This window comes from Falco peregrinus, chromosome 7 (assembly GCF_023634155.1).
Source record: "Falco peregrinus isolate bFalPer1 chromosome 7, bFalPer1.pri, whole genome shotgun sequence".
NCBI lineage: Eukaryota > Metazoa > Chordata > Aves > Falconiformes > Falconidae > Falco > Falco peregrinus.
The window spans coordinates 65,675,595-65,701,925 of record NC_073727.1 but is presented as its reverse complement, the minus strand read 5'-3'; positions in this window follow the sequence as shown (position 1 = coordinate 65,701,925).

The following is a 26,331-nucleotide window of genomic DNA, read 5'->3' as shown; positions in this document are numbered from 1 at the left end:
AGTGTCTTTGAAAGCAGTATTTCATATATTCATATGTGGAAACTTCTGTTCCAAAAGTTGAAATAGACATTGTTGCCATTTAACAAACAAAAAAATCCAAAATTATTTTTTAAATCCTCTTCCAGGAGATATCTTTATACAGCATTTTCATAGCAAAAAATATTTCAATTAAAAAATTGTACTGTAGTACACTGAAGTGAGATACAACTTTGCTGGAGATGAGTCTTCTGTCTGACACTCAGCTGTGAATTTTAGCTAGATTAAACACAAGATACTTGTGCTCACTTTCAGGGGCCATTATGCTTTTTTTTATAATGCTCATTATCTTACGTCTGGTATCAAAAATGTAAATTCCAACCAACTATTTTTGGTGCAAGACAGAATTTAAAATACCTTTGTAGCTTTACTTGTGCTTCAGAAAATACTTGGTAAATATATTTAAAGGTATTTCACTTTCCTGTTACTTAAATTTTACGAATCACCTTAGCCTTTTTGATATCAGCCAGTGTGACACTTGTGTCACATGTCAATGCTATACTCCTCCTTAACCTATGTTCCTCATTCATGAATGTGCTGAGTTTTTGACTTTATAATCACTGTAATTAAAAAAATAAATTATAACAACTGTGGTAAATGCTAATATAAAATAATTTCAAATAAGATAATAGTAACAATAAAAATAGTGGATAAAAATAGCTCTATATGACATTGTTTTGGAATCTTATAAATAGATACAAATCAGAAAAATCATATATATCTACTAATTCGGGATCCTTCAGATTCATACCTTAAACAATGAAATCCCAAAACCAAAATCACCACACATGACATCATAAATGTTGTTAATCTCTTGGCTCAAAAGCTGGTAGAGAGGACAGAGATAAAGCTCTTCATAGATCAGCCTGTGAGTTTGCAATTAGGAATATGGAGGGAAAATCAAAAGAAAGTCCATAATGAATGTTTTATATCATGGGTGTTTGCATTTCTGTGGTGAGTGAAACGATTCCTACGTAGTGGGTATATGTTTGCACATAAAATCAGGTAAAAGAAATACATATGCTATATAAATTTATGTATGTTGCTCAGGATGCTGTTACTAGTAAAAGTGTGGGACTTCAAGTAATTCAGCTCCACTCCCTTATTCCTAAATAGTAATTCTAGAAAATGGCTGAGAGGACATCCTGGGGGTTTAAGATCAAAGAACATGGAATCATCATGGATTTTTCAGAAATCAGAGTGGGATTTCAGTGAGACATACCCGCCAAGGCTCATGTATTTTTGGGGGTACTTAGTGCAAGCTGGCTGTGCTTCAAGTACCAGGCAACCCATTGAAACAAATACACGGCTTTCATGTGATAAAAAACAACTGTTGGAACCAGTTAATTATTTTATCTCCCTATTTTTCTTTTGCTGATACCTCAGGAAATACAGAAAGGACACTAAGAGAACAACAAACTCCCCTAAAAGTGTGGATCAGTGGTATAAGGAACTATGGTTGGATGGTTTCTTTTAATTATTCAGAGTGGCCTAAAAAAGATGTAAGATATTAAGATATTGCTCTTCCTATGGTAAATTTTATAGAATAGATTTTCTACTGTAGTCTTCATTAGTCCTGTAGACACTAAAAACATGAAAAGAAACATTCTTCTTTTAGTCTGTATTACTATTCTTTCAGTCCGTATTACTATTCTGTTCGTTTAGAGGAACTTGCTTATGCTTACAGCAGCTTATTTATTTAGAAACTGTTGTAATATGCATAGTGAAATAAGTACTTTTAGAGGGACACACTGGAAATTATTATCTATATGTGTATGTGTGAATCTATGTGTACATGGTGCTTCTAAAATTAAGGTAAATAGCATAATTGTGATTAGAATTTTGATGCTGGGTACTGGGGCGTGTTCAAACTGTACTAGGGAGAAACTCTTTTACTTAATTGTAAAATACTCCAATTTTCTAGCTTTGTGAGGTTTTCTAGCCCATCTACTTTTAGGCTGATTTTTACTCTGAAGCCCTCAGTTTTATATCTCATCTAAAAAATCATTTGACTCTATCTAGTGGAATCATGAATGTTCTCATTATCTGTATAAATACTGAAAGCAATTCAAAGCCTGCAATGCTTCTGGCCTCTATGATTTAAAACCGCAACACAATTAAGGAGAAAGTTACTCACTTTCTTTGAAATCATTGATCACCTGGGTATTCTGTGAATATGATGGGCTATGTAAACACAATATTTTACATTTTTTTATACTTAGATGGCAACGTTTTGGTAGTAATTATATTCTGCGTAGTTCATTATTGAATGTCTTTACTTACTTCTAATATATAATTTTTACTCCAGGGTACTTTTATCTGTTCAGAAATTTTTATTCATTATTTATTGTTATATAGTAGCATTGTCAGAATTACATTAATTAAATTCTATGGTTCTTACAATAAATTCAAAGTTTTATAATAGGAAGAGGCAACACATAATAGTAAAGAATACCACCAGACTAGGAGAGTTAAAATTAAATTGAAAGTACATTGTTCCTTAGTGTCCAATCTGCTAAATCTTTAATGTTTTCCCAGACAGCTTGGTTGAAATTTAATCCATTAAAAAGCAGTGTAGTTCAGAAACTTACAATTAGACAGGCTAATAGTGTTACTATACTTATTAAGTTTATTTCTTGCAGCTGCTCTTTTTGAAGTTCCATTTACTTCTAGAACAAAATCTAGGATGAGAATGCAAAGATCAATAAATGATAGATTTACAATTTGCAACAATAATTGATGGGAAAAGATGAATATGAACAAACTTATGCTGCTGTTAAATACTAGCAAAATATTAATAAAATAGATCACAACTTCACAGCTCTCAATTCTCTTCCATAATTAAACCTTTTGAGACACATGCTCACTCTTTCAGTGGGCGCAGATAAAAAACCCCAGAGAAGGCAAAAGGTATCTTGTTTTGATTTCTTGGCCAAATGATTGCTTTGTTCACTGCAGGAATGTGTTGTTGCAGGACCAGCTGAAGAAAAGCTGCACTGGGAATTACTTTCGGCCCCCTGAGAGACCCTGCTGTGGTAAGTTCTCTCACAGGGATTTCTCCCCATTACATTTGGTTCAGCAATAGGTGTTCTTGTGTCTGCAAATGGGTGAAAGCTTATATGTAAGGCCAAGCTGTGGCTGTGTAATCTCCTGAGTAGAAGGTCAGTGTTTAAGCAGCTTTAGCAGCATAAAAGCATGTCTATGCCTTCTCCTACAAACCAGAGTAGCTCATGCAGTTACTGATTCAAGCAGCAGCAGCAATGTGGCTCTGCCAGTATGATGCTGCGCCTGGGTGTGTAAACCCTACCCCTTACCTGCTGTCAGAGCTGTAGTGAGTGCATTTATAAATTTTCTGACCAGTGTAGGCAGAATGAACCTGTGTGTCTCTAAAAAAGGCCTGATAGATATATCTTTAATCTTACCAAACTCTCCTGATAACATCAGCTTTTCAAAATACGATGTATGCTCCTGTATTAGCTGAATATAGTGGAATAGATTTGTGACCTTGTTAGTGGCACTTGTTTTCAAATCCAATTATACGATGGTAGTTGTAATTTTTACTGGCTATGTCTGGTTTAGTTTGAGATTTGACTGTGTAAGATTATTTTAGGAGCCTCAATTAACTAATTGATAGTAAAGATTACATTTTCTCTCCCCAAGTGTGACTACAGGGCATGATGAATGCAACAATGTTATTCCAAAGAAGAATACATGTCTACATGTTTTGAAATTGATGATTCTTGTCAAAAGCATAACCTGTATATTTTAGTTAGCATTGCAATTACTAAAAGTATTGTCTGTATTCAAGAGGGCCTAATATGTATTTTGAATTCAGACCGTGCTAAACCTGATAGCTATATGCTTGATATCAAAACTACGCTTGATAATATTTGAATAATAGATATATACTGATTAATTTTGCTGACCTCAACTCTGTAAGAACATACAGTACAAACTTTTGCAAAGAAATCAATTTATAAAACCACTTTGGCAACAATTTCCCTGTGCTGACACTTTAGTGGTTGAATCTCAAGACATATATACATGTATATATAATGGGAGACAAAGTTCTATTAATTTGACGGGAGTTTTTGAAAGGACAGATTTTACTTTTTCATTTGAAATGCTTTCCTCTTTCTACTGACTTTTCATTTCTGTAGGTTATATTTTTTATTGTTGATATAATATGCTATATTTCCAGCTTAAAACAGAGCTTTTACAGTCACCTGTAATGAATCACTATATCAAATTTTGGTCTTGGAAAATGAGTAATTTGGGGTTTTAAAGATTTTCCTAACTGGAAAAATAAATAAATATCTAAGGATCCTTTTCAACCTGGAATTTTCATTCTCTGTGCCTTTATCTAAGTGTATCAGTTCACAATGGCCAACTTCTTCCAGCAGAAAATCTGTTGTGATGCCTACTAGAAAAGATGATAGTGGATACCTGATGTCAAAATGAAATGTCATGTTTGATTGTAATACATCATGTTAAACTGCATTATATTCACAAAAACCAGGTTGCAGTATTATACAATATCAGGTGAGAGCTAGCAATAAGTGTTTTTCCCACTTTTCACTACGCTAAATTTCCATTATATTTATGGTACTCTTAGAGAAACCAGGAATCATCTGTTTTGATCGTTTTGTGAGTGATAGACACAAAGCAGACAGCAAGCTGCCTGCTCACAGTGCCTGGTATGTGCTTAAACAATGATCATTATTCACTGTGAGAAGTCCAGAAGTCTCCAAATGTATGGTGTGCACTCAGCGGAGTCTTACTTCTCATGGTCGTGCACTCTGTATGACAAGGTAACATAGGCACATATAGTGTCTGGACAGACACCTCTGAATGAGAGAGGCCTACACATCTTTTACTAAAAACATGCAAATACAAAAGGTTATAATGATGGCATCTGATGACAATGTCTGACTTTGACGTGGTCTTAGAGCATTAGCTTTTTCTGTGTTCTTAAGAAAACTTCTTGTTGTAGTTAATCAACTAGTGCAGAGACCAGGACCAGATTATTCCTGTTTTAAAAAGGAGAAAAGGAGAGATATAGAATAAATATTCACAAAGGCTTAATGTGTGCTGTGTACAACTCCTCAGCCACTCTTTATGTAGTGTCAGAGGCAGGTAGACTCTGATGTCATGAAACGATGCGTGAATATGGGGCTTTAGCTCTGCAGCAAACCCCGTGCAGTCACCTCTACTTCTCCTTTGATCTTGGAGGAGTCCAATCAAAAATACTATTGATCAGAGTGAACCACATATTTTTTCAGTTAGGTTCTACATACTATTCCAGGACATGACCCACAAAAGTTGTCAGACACATTTATTAAGAACTTGCTAAAAATGAGATGGCTATAGCCACATTGTTGGAACAGATAGTCAAACAGTCCTCATTCATACGCCAGATGGTTCTAGTACACCACAAGTTTATAAGCTTTACTAAGTGAAAACAAAACCTCCACTCTTTCAATATTCTATAACTGAAACACTTGTTAACAATTCAGAATATAACTAGGACAAACCCCCAAAACTATTTAGCCTACACATTGCTCAGAAATACAACTAACAACTGCAAGTTGCTCACAAGTTGCCTGATGTAAGGTGCATAGAAGTCACAAACCATCTTCTACCTCTAAAGGATACCAAAACCCCTTAGAGATAATTGAGATGTTAACAAAGAAGCTAGTCTTTTTAATGGAAGAAATGCCTTAAAAAACATTCTTCCAGCTGCTTAAACCCTGACATTAAAATAACTAAATAACTAAATAACTAAATAAATAAATAAAAAATAAATAAATACATCTCAACACCACACACCCTAAGCCTTGTTCTGTTTTAGATGATGTCTGATAACATACAAAATTTTCATACTTATCTCAACAAGAACATCTGCTAGTTTGTTAGGAAAATACCAGTATTCCAAGAGACATCACCACTTTTAAGAATCTAAAAAAAGACCAGGAACAAGGAAAACATTGGAACAGGCTGCAAAGGGAAATGGTTGAGTCACCATCCCTGGAGGTATTTAAAGATGTGTAGATGTGGTGCTTAGGGCCATGGTTTAGTGGTGAACTTGGTAGTGATAAGGTAATGGTTGGACTCAATGATCTTAAGGGTCTTTTCCAACCTAAATGTTCCTATGATTCTACGATTGATCCTTTACAGGACATAATCTGATTCAGGAAGCTACTGGGATTTTATACAATAAACTATTTAGATTCCATTGGATACAGTAAATAAAGAGAACTCTGCTGTCAGTTGAAAGTTATGAAGTTTATTTTTAAAGCGAGACATAAAAGCTTAGGAAGAGGAACACCCTTTCAACTTATTTCTCTTCTGCCTTCTTCTGTTGCCAAGATGAGAGTAAGGGGATTGATGGCAGAAAAGTGTATTTGAATGGGGTGTTTTATGGGATCTGATTATCAGTTTAATCCTGACACTTTCTTCTATAGCTCTATCTGCAAGATTTAATATTTAATTTTGTAATCCAATTTGGTAGAGAAAAAGTTTTGTAGAGATAATGAAGGATAGATTCTCAGACATATGCTTCTGAGGAGGCATAACCAGAAAAGACCCAGTGTAAACTACTAATGGTGTTACATAAGAATATGCATATGATGTCCTACCAAATTAATAGAAAATCGAGGACACACATTATCTCTCAGGGTGAAGCCATGGAAAAGAGTTTCCCTCCCTCTATGGGCAATAATCTGATGGGATAAATTAATCTCAAGTAAGTGAGAATTTAATTTTATAAACAGCCAATAAAAATACTTTACCCATGGAAATGTTCTAAAAGGTGGGTTAACGCCACTCTCAACATTTGACTGACTGGCAAATTGAACAGGTGGAGGATTAAAAGCTGTGCTTAAAAATCTTCATTTCACAGACCCTGAACCTTGAACCCAGGCTAAAGTTGAGTTCTCTACTGTACGTATCAATCTCTTTAGAACAAAGGAAACATTGTCCCTGTAAGCAGATGTACTCTTCAGGACAATATCTAGTATAAACCCAGAATAAATTTTATATTTGTGAGCAGATCAAAATTTTGGGTCTTATAATTTATCTTCATCTTTATCGTGCCAGCTACAGATACACAAGTTGCACTCCTGTGGAGCGCTGAACAGATCACTCCAAGTAGCTATTTCCCATGGCATATGTGTGGGAAAGAGACTAGACTGGTGCATTATTCTGAGACCATAACACACTGATAAAACTCACACTGACAAAACACACACTGACAAAATATCTTGAGCATATGGGCAGAAAAGGTTTAAACTCACTAAGAGATGCTGTGGTTTAGATGTGATGTCAAACAAATGTGCACGGACACATTCTGTGTTTGATCTCTAGGCAAAAGATGATGCTGAGGGAGGCATACAAGTTATTTGATAAGACTGAGTGGTCAGCTTCTCTATCTGTGTCCTTGTCCCTGTTTATTTATGGATATACTTCAGATGATATGCTCTCACGTTTTGCTGTAGTAGACTAAGCAGCAACTAAGGAGAAAAGTTATTGAAGCTGAGGGATGCTGCTGGCACAGGAACAGTGGCTATAAATTAATTGGATCTAAAATCTACTTGAAAATAAGATGAAAGTCCCTAACTATTACAACAGTGATTTGCTGGAACATCTCGTTCCTGCCATAGGAGGAGAAGGAAAACCTCAACTGTTTCTTTAACTAAACTTGACAAGTTTATGAAGGGGCTACATGATGTGAGAGCTGGGAACTGCATTTAGCTCTATCAGAAGTCACTCCCATTCCTTTGTGCCTGTTATAGACCTGAGTTACTGATATTGTCACCAGTCATCCAGAAAGCCAAGAAAATTTAGTTCTGGGTTTTGATTTAGCCTTAGGTATTTATTAGGCAACACCAAGTGGGAATCCAGATCTGTGAAATGAAATGATAATGAAAGCTTATGTTAGTTAGTATGAACGGCATCTTTAACAGTCTTCTGATTTTGGTTCTTGAATCTTATTATAACTTTTAAGCTTGATGTTCCGGGTTGTTTTTCAAGTGCTGCAAAAACTCCTAATTGTTGCTTTGAAATTATCTGATATGTTGGCTGTAACACTATAGATAAAATGTCCATTTAACTCAGTGCCCTTCCTTTGGTGCCAGAACTCCCTTTAATATATTTTAGGAATATATGGATATTAAAATCTGGTGAACAGTTCTAAAATTGGAGTTTTTTCATGGTTGATATTTTAAATTATTTATTTGTGCTTTATTGTTTATTTTTAATGACAAGGAGAACTTTGATCTAAATCACAGAACTCAAGTATTTTCATAGGTCTGTAGAAAGAAGTTTACGTTACAGTAAGACATAAATAAAATGCTAAAAGACTCAGGATTTTGAATTTCTGTAGAGAAGCAGCAGCCCTAGAAGACACCTGAACAAAAAGTGCTAGAAGAAAGTAAGATGCTAGAAACAGTTCCCCAGAGATAAATTTTCAACACCTTTGACTCACAAGTTACTATTAAATTAGACTGCCAGTCCCTAAGGCAACTGAAAATCACAATTATCAGTATTAAAGGTGGTAAAGTTATACCTTTAAAAAAAGATATATAAAAAAATCTGTACACACAGCCTTAGGTTATTGCCTTGTGATACAATAACTTGATCTATAAATCTATGCTGAAAGGTCAAACTGATCAAACTCATTTTTATGTATATTCAGGGGACTGATGAGAAAGCTAATGTCATGTAATGTTACAATCAAGGAGCACCATAAGCAAAAGTGAGGATAAATGACTAAAGGATGAACAACTTTTGAGAGTTTAAAGACATTGTTTCATAAAGGTGAGTAAACTAGACCATTGCCTTGGAGGCCTTCATCGTTCAAGATAGGAGCTGATCAGATTGCATTTGTTCCTAGAACAAGTCAAATGTAACAACTACCTAAAGCTATTGCTAAGGCATTTAGAAGAAATTCTCCTTTGCTTGCTCCTATGAAAAGGAGAAACCCATCATTAGTTAGCTATATTTGTAGTCTTCATATTAAGAAAAACACTTCTCAAATCCTTAACTTATAATTTTCCACTTAAAAACCATATTCTTTCTTGGTACTGATTGTGGAGTGAATTCATATTACCAATTGGTGTAGCCATTTGGGGAGAGAAAAATTCAATGGACATTCAGATAGTAAAAACTTTTTAAAAAAAGACGTGGCCCTTTGCTGCAAAGTGAATGTTCCTCAGCAGTGTAGGGATATTCAGGAGAATGAAATGAATTATCTTCAGAGGTTATATTTTAAATATATAAATGTGAAAAGTGTATAATTATCTGAGAAAAAACTCAGGGTTCATTACGCTGTATTTTATGTAATTGTACATACTACACAGAAGGAAGTTGCAACTCCAAGTCAGAGGCAGCGTCTTTAATAACTTCAGTGGTAAAAACAATTTACCTGCAGTCTCTATCCTGATGGGTTTATAAATAACAAAATAATATAAGAGGAAATAACATGGAATCCTTCTTATTCTGTTGTCTACTCTCTTGGCAAGATAAGCCTCATCTGTATGTAAACTTATTGCAGGAGTGACACATTGAGATGCATACCAGTAAGATGGTTAAAGTTTCACCAGGCTAAGACACACAGAGAAACAATAAGCACTACTACATTGCATATCTTTTCTTTGGCAGTCCCATCTATTGATGGCAATCCCTTGTCAAGCAAAAGGACAGTATGTGGGTATAGGGTCATCTCTATCAAATATTACTCATGTGTTACAAAGTTTAACCGGTTATCAGAAGTGACCTGAACATATACATACAAGAACTGATATTTGTTGACTTGTCAGAACAGAAACTTTGACAAAAGAAATTGATCTTTTTGGCATGAAGGACCAGCTACTGTGTATGCTTTATATAGGTATATAAGCCTTGAAAAGCATTCACAGTCAGAGGTCACCAATAATAGTTCCAATTGCTGGGTTCCTCTAACTACCAAAATAAAAAATCCAGGAGATATTTTGTCATTTGTTTGAGGGTGTGTATTCTTTTAAAATACAATGTATAATTGTTAATTTTATGTGATATGAAGTCAGTGGCAAAACTGGGGCTAGTACTGAGGGAGCCAGAAGGCCAGACCTGCATCTCCAGCTGTTTAATCACAGGTTCACTCCTCCATCCTGTGCTCCAGCATATTAAAGTGGAGAGGGTTGCTGAGGGCTAACTTATGGTTGCTCTGTCACAGCTACAGCTGGCAGAAGGCTGCATTTCTTGACAGCAAGAACTTAGGGAATATTCATTGTTCAGGTCTAAGGCAGCTGATTTGTTCCAGGCTGTCTTGTGGGACAGCTGAGCAAAAAAGAGTACGTAGATACATCTTTTAACTGCTTGCTTGTTGTTTTTGTTTGGTGTTTTTTTTGTTGTTGGGTTGTGGGTTTTTTTTATGGTATTTCCTAACCGTCTCAGTCACCCATCAAACCCCAGAGTGCTCAGTGCTGCCCATGTCCCTACTGAATACTCTTCCTACCTAGCACCCCACTAGTCAGTTTGTGAGAGTATTCACTAAAAAGCTGATATTGCCTTTGCCTCTGTCTCTTGTGGATGATGGTCATTATCACATCCCACAATAGCTTCCAAAGACAGAGCACCTTTTTTGCTGTTACAGGTCAGCAGAGAGCAATCTCACTTTCTCAGTCCTTTCTCAGTCTGAGGGTCTCCTACAACAAAGAAAAATGGCATTCAAAGGGAAAGCCTTAAAAGCACTGGTAGAGGGCTAATACTAACTAATCAACACTTTCACTAACAGAAAAAAATTTTACTGCCTGTCTGATTGCCTAATGAATTTGAAATCTTACAAACATTTTTATTTTAACTTCTGGTAGAAGAGTTGGATTTATGTTAGACCAAAAAGTGCTCTGATGATAGTTTTATGGAATGATATAGATCATTTACTTCAGTAAGTAACAAGCTGAGCTTCTGTGCTCTGTCTCTACACTTCTAAACATGGTAGGGGAGATGTGTTAATGTGATGGCTGATTGGATAACTACAAATTATTACGGGTCTTGCAAATTTAGAACTGTCTGTAAGTGAACTAAAAACCATACTACAGAATAATCCCACATGTAATGTTCTGATAATTAAACCCCTCTGACAATTACATCATACATTATCAGGATTAGCCAGATCCGTTACTCATCACTGGTGCCCTGAACAAAACAAAGCTGGTACGCTAGGGACTGTCAGCTGAGCAGATGCTCCTATGGATGAAAGCAGCCAAGCACTGTTTATGTAATATGAGCACCAGCATGCTGGAGAGAGATATTGCTTCAGCTTGTGCAGTGTTCCTGGAGTTTAGAAACTGGGAAAGGCAGAAATCTGAAAGCACCATATTGACTATACCATATTTGAATGCCAATTTATTTGCATGTTCTGTGTCTCTGCTATCATTATGCTTTGCTGAAACCTTTTTTTAATGTATATGGAGTGCACAGCTTTGCGTTTCTTCTGTTTGTAAAAATTGAAGACAATCCATGGAACATGGAGAAAAAGGGGAATAATGTTATTATAAAGGAATACTATGTCAATCACAGGAATTTGTATTGAGGACTGGGTTTAAAAAGTATAGAAACATTTTTACTAACACTTTATTGTTGGTTTAGGGATTTTTTTGGTGGCGGTGGTGTGGATTTTTGGGGGTTTGTGGGTTTTTTTTTAATTGTTATTTTTTGTTGGTTTTATTTAAATGGCAAGATAAAAATACCAGATTGGAAAATCTAGTAATTCCAGGACCATATAACTTCAAATTATTGTTTCTTCATTCTGCAGAACTAATTTTCCAAAAACTAGGTTTCTGAGGATAGAAACTTTTTCCTCACCCTGTTCCCACTACCAGTTCCCTGTCCATGCAAAGGTGTAGAAAGCAAATGTCTGCATATAATAAGAATGTCCTGTTTCCATAGTCTTCCACCCAGGTGGAAACTTTCCCAACAGCTTCTTATTTTCTGAAGGAAAATATTTTACCTGAATGCTTGGTGAGGACTGTGGTAAAGCATATAGGTCTAGGGGACCTGCGCCAGCTAGGAAGTACTCTTCAGGAACAAACAAAGATTAAGCATCTGCATTTTAGAGATGCTGTCTTATTCTGTCCCAGCCCAATGCGACTATGCAATTCTTTTCACAGAGCAATGGAGGGCTCTGTATAAAAAGGGGTGAGGTGGGGGGATGTCCTTTTTTTTTTCTTTCTTTCTTTTTTTTTTTTTTTTTTCTTCTTTAAGGCAGTTTGCATGTGACCATAGTCCTTTGGGGTTCAGAGAAATCCCAGAAATGTGTGAAACTAGTAACGAGCACATACTGAAAAGCTGGAGGGAAGTCATACTGAGTTGTGTCAGTCAAGTGCAAGCTAAGGAAACTGGGATTTATCTGTATAAGCATTGGACACTGGGAGATTTAGGATACATTCCCTTTTAAAATCTGGAAGATTTTTAACTTGGAATCTTTTCAACAGAGGTGTGTCCAGAACTATAATGGATGAAATAATTTTAATTAACATTTTCATTTTATATATTTATTATTTTGTTTGCTAAAGTATGGTAATGGCTGCTCATTGCCTCTGATGTGAGCCCTAGGAGTCACACCAAAAAACATTACGTCTGAGCAGTCCTGCATATAGGCTTTGGTAGATATCTGTGTTAGATTAAAGCCTCTATGTCCCGTGCCAGAACATGGTCAGGAAAATCTCAGATACTGCAGTTCTCAGCCCACTGTCTTTAATGTAAAGCCATCTTCATCTATAGTTAAACTGACAGACTGTGAACCATGTTGAGTACAGTGCAGATTCATGCTTAATTTCATACCCACTTCTGGGGGGGGGGGTGATAATCACTGGTAGAAAAATTAGCTAAAGAAATGAACACAGTTTTGCCATCAGCCATTGTGCTTCGCCAAAGGCAGCTGCATTTAGAAACCCTCAAATCTTCTATTATTGAAACTGCATTTTCCAGTCATCCACTGTCTTGCAATTATTATGGAGCTTTCTTTCTGTTTACAGATGAAGTCACTGTGTGTTTAATGAAGAGTTAAGGGAGGGAGATGGAAAAATGACCAGACACTCCTCTAAGTATGGCTAATATTTTGTGTTAATGGTTGCAGAATCCTTACTAACTTTATGACAAAATCCAGTATTATACAACAAATGTGCTTATGATGTTTTTCTTTAAATAATCTATTAACACTGTCCAAATAACAAAAAAGATGGAAATTAATTTTGTCACTCCATAGTGTCATGTTACCCGTTTGGCATTATTTTGTGGATATTTAAATTGTACTAGTTTGGGGCATAAAATATTCAGATTCCTGGGATTATAAGCATGTATGATCTGATCAAGTTTGAGTGCTCATAACAAGAAGTTTATAATTAATCTTTCATTATTTAGCTTTCTTTTTCTTAGTTAAAGTCACCTGATATTAATTCTTTTCCCATACTTAGTGTGCTCTTTATCTATTTCCACTTTGGGATGTGGATATGTTTTGCATTCAGTTATGTTAAATGTTGCACAAGATCCTACTGTAAGCCAACATTGGCCCTACTATCTCATGCTTTTTTTTTGTTTTCATAGTGAGAAAACCCAAACATACAGAGTCTGTAGAAGGATCATCTGGTGTGTGCTTTAGGTATAACCTCAGATGAGCAGCTGAAGACCACAGACACGAACCACAAAGCGGAACAACAGACAAATGTTTTTTATTTTAAAGGTTGAACACAGTGGGGAGGTAAATCACAGACTTCTTTCAGCTGTTTTAAGCAAGGTACGGAGTCTAATGATGATATTTACACTGTCAATAGTCACTGGCAAGAGGAAAACCCCTGCAGAGAATGATTCTGCCGTTCCAGGGTAGGTCTCTGGAACAGCTAGAACAAGGCGGTTACCTGGATGTGGCTCTCACTTCACCGAGTATAGATAAGTCTGGATGATGAACTTAAACCAGGCAACTAACTTTCAAACAACTATTTTAAGGTGAGGTGAATCCCACCTGCAAATCATTGCATGGTTACAGAAAAGTAACGTAGTAGAAAACTGGAACAATTCTGAAGGGTTGACAACAGACATACTTAATGAGATTTCATTTAAAGCCTGATTTATAAAAGTAAAACAGTATTTAAAGCAGGAGAAACTAGTTAATATTGCAGGGCTGGCTACAAGTCAATATGCTTGAAAACTAGCTGTTCCTACATTGCACAGAGCTGAGGAGAAGGACTATCTATGGTAGGCTACTGTGTTGGCTTAGCTATGAATACTCAAATTTTGCCTTTGAATCCCATTTTACAGATAAGGAGACTGAGGCGTGAGGTACTTCTGGTACTCAAGAATATTCTTTAAGAGTCTACTCTGAAATTTTAAGACCACTCCCTTGCAGAATGAGGAATGAATACTCACTGAGCGCACAAAGCCAATGAAAGCAGCAGCCCTGCTGCTGGGAAGCTGGCTGCCCTGGGTTCCCTGCGTCACTCTGGGAAGTGGCACATCACAGCTCCTCTATGCCAAGGGCAGGCTGCAAACTGAGGGATATCTAGAGAAATAACATGCTCTTCCCTTGCTTCCTCAGCTTGTTCCATTGCTTCCTCTGCATTTTCTAGCTTGATAGAAAGCAGGCTTTTTAAAAGGTAAATATAGTTCATGTAGAAGTTAAATTTCCTGGGGCTTCTTTCCACTCAAGCATGACTGCTGTGCTGTGCATTCGTATGCAGCATGAGTTTATAGTCTCACTACTTGGTGCAAGCTATGAATGAAGTACAGCTTAGCCAATAGGTGTGGGAAGAAGTGCAGTAAAAGCTTTTACTCTTGCTACAGTGGCACCTCCTGAGGAAAAATCAGCTGCCACGTTTCTGTGAGGAACAAAGACAGAATGCATTTCCCCAGCTGTATGAGATGATACCATGACAACATGTGGCAGCAAATGGCACCGACCAGCTGCAAAAAGGGGTCTAAGCACCAGCACAATGCTCCTGGAGAGAGCCTCTCTGTGCTCTGCACCTCACCTCGCTTCTGGCTGTTCTTACAAGACACAGTCAAGCCCAATTAAAAACATGACTGGAGGGTGTTGCCAGAAAGAACAGTTTAGTGCCTGCAATTAAACTGGTTGCTAATTATGTGGTAGGATTCTTTTTTCTTTTTTTTTTTTTTTTTCCAGCGGTTAATTTGTTTCACAGAATGCCGTCTGTGTGCACACGTGTGAGTTCTTCTCTGTGTGTAGAGGAAATACTGCTCTAAAAACCCTTATATTTTTTTTCTTTACCTCTTTTCCTTTTCTTCTTTGCTCCTCTTAGTTCTCAAACTGTAAATTATGTTTATTCCACATCTCTATCATAACTCAAATTTGCACCAGCATTGTTCACAGAGTTTGTACTTTCTTGCACCAGGGCTGCTTTAGTCTCCTGGTGCTCATCTGTGGAGGTCACTGTGGGCCTCACAGTCATTTAGCTGTATGTTAATCTTGAATCCTTCAGTAGACTCTGGACCGTTGTGGATAATTTTCTTTTTATTGTTGTTCTTTAATTAAACAGAAAATGATAAATTGTTTATGTCTATTGTGCAGTCTACAAATACTCTCTTCCTGATTCATTACCATTATTATATGACATACGAAAAGAATGAAAGGGGTAGATTAATGGAGCTGCATGCTGATCACAGTTTTGCTTGGAAATCTCAGATATCTGCAGTGTGACAGCCATTCTCAGGACTGCTATCTGGCCTGATCAGATGTCTCTGAGCTGTGACCAAAACCCAGTGGCTTATTTTTTTATCAACATACTTTTCAGAATTATGCATTAAAGAGATTATTGATCATTGCTGTGCAAAATACAATAAATTACAAAACTACTTAATTCCACTAATGTGAAAAAGATAATAAAATACAGGATGAGATCTTTAGACAAAAGAAAAGCAAAATTGACTTCTACAAAGCACAATAAGCATTAGTTAGAACTGTAGCCACACTGAAAAATTCTGATTTCTCTGATGTAGGAATATTGTGGGGAGTAGCAGTGATTGCAGGAAATTTAGGGCTCTTTGAAGGTGCTTTCCACAGTCAGGAAACTTGACTGTATCCACTTACCTACCTTTTTATTCTGCTTTTGACTCCCTTCCACTTTTATCAGGCATGCTCTCAGCCTTTCTTCTGTAGGTGGATGAACTCCTGTTAGTTTGCTCTCACATGCATTATTCTATTGAATATTAGGGATGTGAGTTTCTACCGCAAATGTATTTACATCAACGTAAAGGCAGTATAAAACATACTGTTTTGACCTGGTCATACTTGTTTCATTCTTGTATAAATGAAGAAAGTGGACAAAGACCAATTAACCCCAGATCTAGGATTTTTAACAGGGATTAGCGCATATGTGCAGTGATAGATGTTTTTTTCTAACACATGGGCAATGACCTGCTTTTTTTTCCTCCTTTCCCTGTTTTGTATAAATATTTCCAACACTGATGTGCCTGTGTTTCTGGGCCTGCCAGTGGCAAATCCAAATGGTCCATTAACTGTGAAGCCAGTTGTCAGTTCTTCCCTCCTGCCTCTAGTCTGGCACACTTCTGAGTAGCTTTGTTGATTGCACAGCAATTCTGCACTGCAGAGAAGAACCTTGGGTTACATATCTTGAGGTTAATTCAAACTGTACAGTATTTTCTGTCAGAGAAGGTGGCATATTTTTTTCAGTAGAAGCAGACTGGTAACATACGCCTGATGATGATTTGCTATAATAGCAAATGTCCAGATTCACGTTTAAACAGAGATGGGCAAAATAAAGGTTGGGATTATGCTGGAGGGAATATACATTCAGATAGGTCTTTTTGAGCTTAAGGGATCACAGTAGCTGTATAGGCATGCAATTTTGTTGTGCAACTTGAAGATGTAGTATGGTATGTTTAATTACACTTAGTGGTTGCTTAATGTTTATGGGAAAGGCGAGAATAAAATGCAGTTTTTGTTCCTTCCCTTGCTATCTCACATCTTCTCAACACAGTTCCATGGTGCAGAGTTAGACTGTTTCTTGTACTTAAAGCAACTTACTAGAGAGCATTGAGCCATGCTATAGAACTGACGGAGAAATAAAAGCAGTATCTTGCTATCAGTGAACTCTGGAGTGATTTTCTTCCCTTAGATGATAGTCCCTTGAACTTACTGATTTTATGCTGCTTTTAAATTTCTTGTTTTTTCCTGCATTCTGTATGTGCATCTGTATAGTATGTATCATTTTCTTTTTCCCAAAAATGGTTTGTAATAATATTGCACACTTTCCCCAATGCAACAGGAAAGTGACTGAATTTTTACTGGTGAAAAATTATTGCTATATACACTTTGATCCTGCAATTCATTATTCTACTGTCAGTTTGTGGGTTTTTTTCACTCTAGGCCACAGTTTTCTTGACTTCTTCAAGCTTACAAATTACTCTGTTCCAAAGATCCACTGTAAAGTGAACAAAAAATAAAGACAACAGGGACAGGAGTCAGTTCTGGCACATTTGCTAGGCAGCAATATTTTTTCCTGGCTATAAATAGGAGTAATACTTTTTTCAATAACTGGATCAGAACTTGTTGCCTGGACTGTCTGTAAATCAGGCTGCACTGATTTTCTGAAAAAAATTTCCTGAAAATAATTTAACTTTAAAATAGAATACTGAACTCCAAGTATTTTCATCTTTTCCCAACATGTGTGGAAAAAACATATGGAAAAGTTTGAAAAGCTGAATGATTTTTGTGTTTATAGTTTTCATGATAAGTACAGAGGCGATGATAGGTATTATGGGAAAAAAAACATCCACATTAAAACAAACAAGCAAGAATACTTTTCCCCTATCAGTTATTTTTGCTTTATTTCCAAATGCTTGTATAAACATAAAGAAATAGGCAATCTCTTCCCCTTGTAACTAGATATTTTAAATATTGTTGTCATGATTATGTATTTTATATACAACAGCAGCAGTGGCAGCCTGTTTAGACTGTTTTCTTCTCATGTTCAGCTCACTTTAGGAAAATGTGTTTTAATTGAGTTGGGAGAAAAATCTCTTTTCACACTGATGATACCAAAATTTTGGAAGCTGTCAAACAGATAAGACAAAATTAATCCATGAAAATAATTTAGCTCAAACAATCATTTTAATCTTAGCCCATGGTCTTTCCTGTTCCTCCTATTTTGACTTCCCACAGCATATTCCTGTCTCAAAAATTTACTTTAAAATAAAAAAATAAGCACCTTTGTAAGTTTACATTTAAAAAAGAAAATAATGGCATAAAAGATTGCATATTTATTTAACAAGACTGAGCAGTACACTTCAGGTTATTTAGTTCCTGCATACAACTGTTCTTCATTAGCAGGGACATTCAGATCACGAAGGTGTCACTGCACAGTGCTGTGCACAATTGATTACATTTATCTGTGGTCTGTTGAAAGTTAATACAGTTCATCTATCTGTAAACATTGCTCAATGATGTACAGACAGAATCACTATAGTTTCAAAAACCTCCTAATAAAGTAAATGACCTTGCTGTGTTCTTTTGCACTGAATTTTTGTCTGCTTTAAAAGGTTGTTATGACCCTTGACATTGATGGATAACTGAGGCACAGAGGATGTCTCACCCAAAGGTGCTACTCCAAATGGTTTCATCCTTAGGTGCTTTTCCATTTTCATTTCAAGTAAATTGCTATATAGTTAATCCAGGATTTAACTAACAGCTTATTAATGGTGGGGAGAGAGTGCCAGAAATAAGGACCTTTACGCTTTAGCTCAGGATGTTTTAACCCTTGTCTGACATAAGCAGTATAATTTACTGGAAAACGTGGCTATTTCTTTGAATTCTATAATTAAACACTTAGGAATACACATATACTCAAAAAAAAAAAAACCCTCTTCTAGTTATTGCTATTTAATATGCTTGTAAATTTCCCTTTCTAGGTGCCTAAAAGCTAGAGTTATAAAGCACAGATCCTACTGAAGATAGATGTATACCTGGAAAAGTGGTCCTGTAGAGTATAGGGATGGCTTCATCTTTTTTGTCAAGGTGAGTTTGCATCCCATTTGTTCCCTGTGACCTACTAATTTATTCAAACTTACATATCTTGCTCCTAGAGTCAGTATTTTCCTTGTGGGAATATACTCAAAATGTTAAATGTAATGCTGATTTTTTTTTTTTTTGTATGATATTTAAACTAACATTTATCTCCATAGTTTTGAAAAAGGCTTTTGTTTCATTTTTCTTCTCCAAACAATTATTTAACTGTGCTATTATTCTATCTATAATCTGTGTCTCCTTTTCTAAAGCTGATCCATCAGCTAAGAAGAAAACAACCTCAGCCCTCTGCAGGGAACATATAATGCAAATGACCTGTTTGTCATTCTCATGTTAAAACAATCCTACCACATTTGAGTTTGCTAATGTAGCAAAATTGTAGACTATGAATTAATCATAGAATATACTTTGTGTGTAATGTATCCATATTCTAAATTTTCTGAGCAATAACATAATTGAATTTAGTTTTGATTAGATAGATTCAAGAACATAGTTCTATCAAAGAAGTAAATGGTTTGGCCTGCAACTTCATAAATTTTCAGAAAATGGCATTAGAAGGATTTATTCTTATCTGACAGCACAGATTGGCTGCTGATATCTAGTTTATATAAATATACAACTTATTTTGTATGGTTGTGTTGTTAGCTTGTAATAATATATGCAAAATTATGTCTAACTACTTAGGTATCAAGATGTAGTGTCATCTGTGATGATGGTAGAGTCAGATTCTGATCTCCTTTATACTTCCTGACAGACTAAGCTTAATGAGGATGACTAGGTATAACTGAGGATAGAATTTGTCTTGTGCTTTTTAAAATATTTATTTTTTTACCTTTCTTTTCAAACACTGCCAAGCTATCTTAAATTTAAGTAAGCTTATTAGTGTGAGGCTGTATGCAATGCACTGTAGATGAGGATTAGGGGAAAATGCAAAGGAATAAATGGCCATTTTTTCAACACATGTGCAGGTGAAAGGGTTGGGAATGAAAGGTGCTCTTCTAGCATTTTTTTGTTTCAAACCTTGTTTAAAGCTGTTTTATACACAAAGGTTAATGTGTAGGTCCACTGTGATCTCCTAGTATGACATCCTCTATAGTAAAGCATCCATGAATTAATTTCCCTTCCATCTGAAGACTGTCTTTAAAAAAGTTGCCAAACATGTCTAGCTTCAAATTCTGCCTATTAACCTCATTGTGAGCTGGTTTTATAGATTCAGGAGACCTCTTTTTAAACTTCTGCTCTACATGGGCAACAGAAATTTAATAAGGTATATAGAATGTGATCAAGTAATGCTTTGTCCTTCTGTTCTTTAAGTCAGACCGATCATCTTTTGACTTTCACAGTGAAACATTCAATTTTTCATAAGTCCTTGAAACTTTCCTTTCCTGTGAGGTCTTTGCAATCTATAACATCCCTGAAATGTGCTCAGACCAAAGGAGTTAGCATTCCAAAGTTAACTGCTGCCAAATGCAGATGCAATCTGACCTCCCTGCTGCTGCTTCACCTTCTGTAATTATACACCCAAGGATCACCTTTTTGACCCTACCATTGCAATTGCTTCTACCATCAGCAATTTCTTTTCAAAGCCTGCCTCTAAGCTTACCTGCAAGAGAACACCAGGAGACACCCCAGATCCTGCTTGCTCCTTGGATAATGAGATCGTGTGCTTAGATTTCACCTACATGGAGACAGGGATGTGGGAAATGGCTGGTGCATATCTAGATAGCATGCTAATGGGAAGTCAGGATGTGGCAGGGGCCAGCACCTGCATCTGGGAATTCAGAAACACTCCTGGAATTTAGACTCCAGATATAATCAAATAAATTTCTTCCTGGGATTACCTCTTACATTGTTTAATTCTAGGTATATTTCCTGAACTGCTTACTACTTCTTAAACAAAATCTTGGGGTTATCCTCTGCATTATTTATTTTATGCTGTTACCTTTTACCAACAGTGATTTCCTGTTTTAGTTAACTTCTAAAATTTCTCTAAGTGTAAATATATAAATGAAAAGCCCATATAGTTGATAGGAATTATGTAGCATATCCTGAAATGTAGCAGAGCGTAAGTTTTTAATCCTTTTTTGTTTGTTTGTTTGCTATTTCAATTTTATATTCCTCTAATTTAATCAGAATGTCCTGCATTACCAAGTCAGATGCTGGCAGAAGATCAATACTTGTGCATTTATTAACTAAACTTTTAATCTTTTAGACAAAAATAGCAAGTTACTTTGACAAGAGTTGCTTTTATCAACATTTGTTGATAGGCATTATTATGAATGCCTTATTAATAGAGTCCCATATTATTTATTACATTATTTTGCCTGCTTATTTCAGTCCCACAGCCCTACAGGTACTTAGGTTATACCACTTACGTAGTGGCACATTTTTCCTTCTCCAGATATTTTGGAGCTTTCATGGTGTCCCAAGACGTACTAAAAATGAATGCTTCTTTAAAAGTTCTTTTCTGCAAGTTTACCAGACTTGCTGACCCTACATATGTTTTTCAAACTAGTGTTCCATGTTTCCTTACTAATGGCTAAATCTCCATTCAAATCTCGTCAAGCTTTTCCCAAGGGCACCAGAGATTTATTTACTGAACACTTCTGCCCTTCCTAAGGTCTTACAATTATTAATGACAATTCTACCAGTTTGAATAATGAACTAAAAGCACTTGGAATTTTTGTTTCTAAAAAATCCCCTCCATACTTTTGCTCTTATCTCTGTTGACTATAGATTTTTCCATGAGTTATTTTGATTCCTTTACTCATTTTCTACAAATCTCTCTGCTGAGTATTTAATAAAGTTCCAGTTATCATTCATGTGTTTCTGATTATTTTCTATCCTCTCTGATGACATTGTGCATATCTATTTTAAGACTAGTTTATTTATTTTATTTAAAAAAACAGATTTAAGTATTACTGATACGGACTTTGATGTCTTCACGTAGATATGGCAGGAACACTGTACTGAAGATATTATCACTCTTCAGTTTTGTGATTAGCTGTTATCTAAGTCAGGGCAGCTAATGGAGTGCTCTTCCACAACTTGTTTAGGAAGTCATCAAAATTGGTGGGTGTGTGTGTGTCTGAAAACAATAGCTAAATATGTGCCATCCTAATGTGCTGTGTGCTCTTGGGATCTTATTCAGAACTGACACAGCACTCATCTGCTCAGAGCTGGTATGACTGCGTAGCATCGTACTCTGCTGTATGAATTGACTTTAGGATACCCACCATTAAGGACTGTGCCATCCATATAGCTTCATTTGGATACAAAAATATATCTCAGCTGAAAAATATGAAAATACCTTTCAGATAATAATCTTTTTTTTTCTATGATATCCTCAGTTCCTATGTACAATACAGTCAAGGTTTCAAGCCTGGAAATGGTCAGGTGTTTGATTAATATGCCATAAATGTAATGAAACAAACATTTTTCAAAGCTTTGCTCAACAGTAACAGATAGAATGTCCATAGGCTCAAGGAACAGCAGAAGCAGTCCACGATGTTCATTGTTAGTGGAGTAAGTACAGATTTCAGATTTGTAAATATTTCATGTTTAGTGATGAGACCATTAATAGTAATCACTAGACTATTATTTGAGAGTTGTTAGGATGACATTTTAAAACACAATCCTGTCATATGAACATTACCTTAGATGTGTAAAGGTCACCACAGAGACACTAGGAATGTGATGGAGGAGTGGTCCAGCAGAAGATAAGAAAGTAGATTTATTCAACCAAGTTTATTTTTTTTTCACAGAAAGGAAGAAAGCCTATGCTTTGTACCTTGTAGGTCAACATGAGTTTATCAAGTAGTAACTTCTTGCCTTAAAATATCCTTGTGATTTTTTTTTTATTTTTTTTTTTTTTAATGCTATGTGTGGGGCTCCATCTTGCACAATATCTTGTCTTCAGCCAGTGATGGGGCAATTTCCTGGGGAAAGTCCAGTGAAACTTACAGAAGCTGCAAGGTTTCCTTATGTTATCTGCTAGGTTACTCCCTGAGGGAAGAAGTACTGTTTTCTTGTACTGTTCTAAAGCTTAACTGCCAACACAGGGGCAGAGGTGTTTTGAACCAAAGTTAAGTGTGACGTCCTCTTCCTACACCTCCCACAAAAAAAACAAACCTAGCCATTGTTTATTATCTATGAAAATCACCACAATTTACACTGGGCCTTCTGAACTGTCCAAAATATCTGAATTAACTTAGTTTTTCCTAGTGTTCACTACCTACATCTCAAGCAATACTACTTTTGATCACTTTTTTTCAAAAAATAATCACTTGATATTTAACTGCAGTGATTTGGAACATCTGTATATGGAAGAAAGCCTCAAACATTCAAATGAGCTTGTTGAATTCTTCTGCTCAGTGCTGTTGTATGGATTGGAGATCTGTGATATGCTTGTGCACAAATAAAACACATTCACATAAATGGGCACATGTATGTACATTGATTTGCATGCATGTGTGTGTGTGTGTGTATATATATACATGCATACCTCAGGAGTGATTGCCATGCTACATAACTTTGCACGCTCACTTTGCAAGTTCAGATTGAATGGCAATGTACTGATGATCTAAAGCTAATGTGAAGGGATTAATACCTTTCCTGATTTTTGATATGGAGAAGGAAAATCTATGTTCATAATAAGCTAAATCATATATTTTACTTAAAGTGACATATGCAGAATGGTTTTATAAAAATAAGGCTGCCATTCTTTTTGATGAAGTTCACTACCATATGGCATCAAATTAATCTTTTTATGGACTGGTGTTTGTGGGTTTGGCTCATAATGGGTTGTGGTTGTTTTCTTATAACAAAGTAAACGCCTATGAAATGCAGAACTTGCCAGGTGTGTTACAACCACAGTAGCTTAAATAAATTCTGCTATCTTTTTGAGGGTGATAGTGTCACCTTGGGGTCATTGTCTCAGGCCAGTGTGTTGACAGCAATTCCTTCACTGCCATGTGCCTGCTGCCAGCTAGTACTAACTAAACTGGTGGCATCTAAAGGAATCCTGTCAATGTGACTTGAGAAACTTAGGTGCTCAATAGGAAACCTCTCAGAAAGGAAAGCTGAGAATTCTATTAAGGACACATTGCCATTTCTGCATCCCTCTTTGAAGTTTTATGGAATACTTGGGACACTGGGAGTGGTTAAGTATCTGTTGTCAAAAATCAGTAAGCTCTTCCCTCAGAAAGACTTGACCTCTGAAAAGCAGACCATTGATATTTGTTTCCTTAATATCAGGGTTATAGATCTAAATTTAAGTATTCCTGTTTGGCAGTTCCCATAGCAATCGCTTTTTGTGGCCCCCCTTCCATAGGGCAGGTATGCCTTCACTTATTAAAACAATCCTCGCTGGGCTAGTGTCCTCAGTAAGATGATGTGTTGTGAACTCCACTGACTACACGGAACCATGCAAAACTAGTTTTATTTGGTCTTGATATAACTACACTATTGTGATGCAGAGGTTCCAACTTTTCTGCTAAATCAACTCCCTTGTGCGGAGATGGAGGCTGTTCTTATGGAGGGAAGGTCAGGAGGGAGGGAAGCAGTTACTCCAAGCTCTAGGGGTCCTGCTGGTTTCAGGATGACATTTGCCACAGTGATAAGCAGCATCTTTGTCTCCTGGCTTTGTACAGTGCACAGATTCTTCCTTCCTACTTCCAAGACCATCTGAGTTTAAAACACAGACAGAGCTTACCATGAAAACATGTTTATTTAGCCCTCTGTAAGAAGTAGCCCTTACCCCTATAAAGGCACAATGTTAAAGTGTGCTGTTGAAGTGGCTGTCCTCTTTCCTAGTCTGAAAACCTCTGTTTTAAAGTAAGGGGAAACTAATGCACTTGCTGTCAGGATACCATGTTCTTCAACACCCTCCATGCTGCATTTAAGGTTATAACTGAAATCTATGGTCTGACTGATATTTACAAAGATCAAGAGTGGCTTTCTTAATACTCTTTCTCCCTTAGGCACTAGGGTGATAATTCTCCTGTCCAGTCACTGTCCAAACTGGTCTTGCTTCTGGGGTTTTTTTTGTGGTTGGTTTTTTTTTCAAAAAAAAATATTGAAGTTGAAGTCCAAAAAACTTGAAGGGATACAATTTCTTTTCTCATCTCAAAAAAATGTTATCCTTCTAGCTTAAAAGCTACTGTGGAATTTGGAATATTTTGTTATTGCCACATTTAAAAAATCCATCTTTACACAGACATCTTGGGGTTTTTTCCAGATTAAAAATAAATATTAATAAATAAAAAGAAATAACAGTTTTGTCCCAGAAAATGGGTAGAGTTTTGTCTTTTTAATAGTGATTCAGATTTCTTTTAGCCTTTTTTGAAACTAAATTTTTAATGCATTTAAATCTGTTCTTAGTAATCCTTTCCACAATACTTACATTAAGTTTTAAAACTGATAATCCAAAGAGTTTTTGAAACCTAATGCAAATTGCTCAAAGGACAGAATGACAGCATTAACCATATAAATCATGCTAGAACTAAATGGTGTTTTTTTATTCAGAAGAGACTTCTTTGTATATTATCCTATACTCTACTAACAAGCAATATCCTAATCCGACATAACTTATAGTGTTATGATCTTTGTCATACTGTATATCCACCATCCACTGCCTCCTTCCCATTGCTTTCAATTTATCATTTAAGTCTCTAGCTTGACATCCTATCTTATCAGTACTGACTTCTTCCTAGCTCCGTGAATGATTCCCTTGCATGTGGTAACTTTGCCTACAAAGTTATTGCCCTGTTGTAAGGTGTAATCAGGCCCCAAAGTTCAACAGCTACATTTGAGGTCAGGCTGTACACATGGGGAACACTGCAGAAAAAGACAACTGCTTCCAGATTTAGGGTCAAGCCCTCATCTTGCCATTCAGCCCATGGCTATATCCGTATTAATAAACAGGGACAGAGGAAGTATGGATTTGAGCCTTGCTGATGTCTGTGGTTGTACATGCTGCTTGATTATCAACATACTCTTTGGCAGGTGTTCCACCCATGCCAGCTGTCATTTTCCTAGGTCATGGCCAGACCCGACATAAGGACACCACTCCCAGGAGGCAATATGGGCAAGGTCCTCCTTCTTTGGAGGCTGAGAAAAATAGCATTTCACATGCCACTTTTGTCTCAGGGTTCACCCTGCCACCCACCCCTCGACCCCATTTATTTGATAGTGTAAGTGTAGTGTGCATCCAGAAAAGTGTAGTCTTCCTGCATAGCGCTCCATCCTACTTTGTCCAA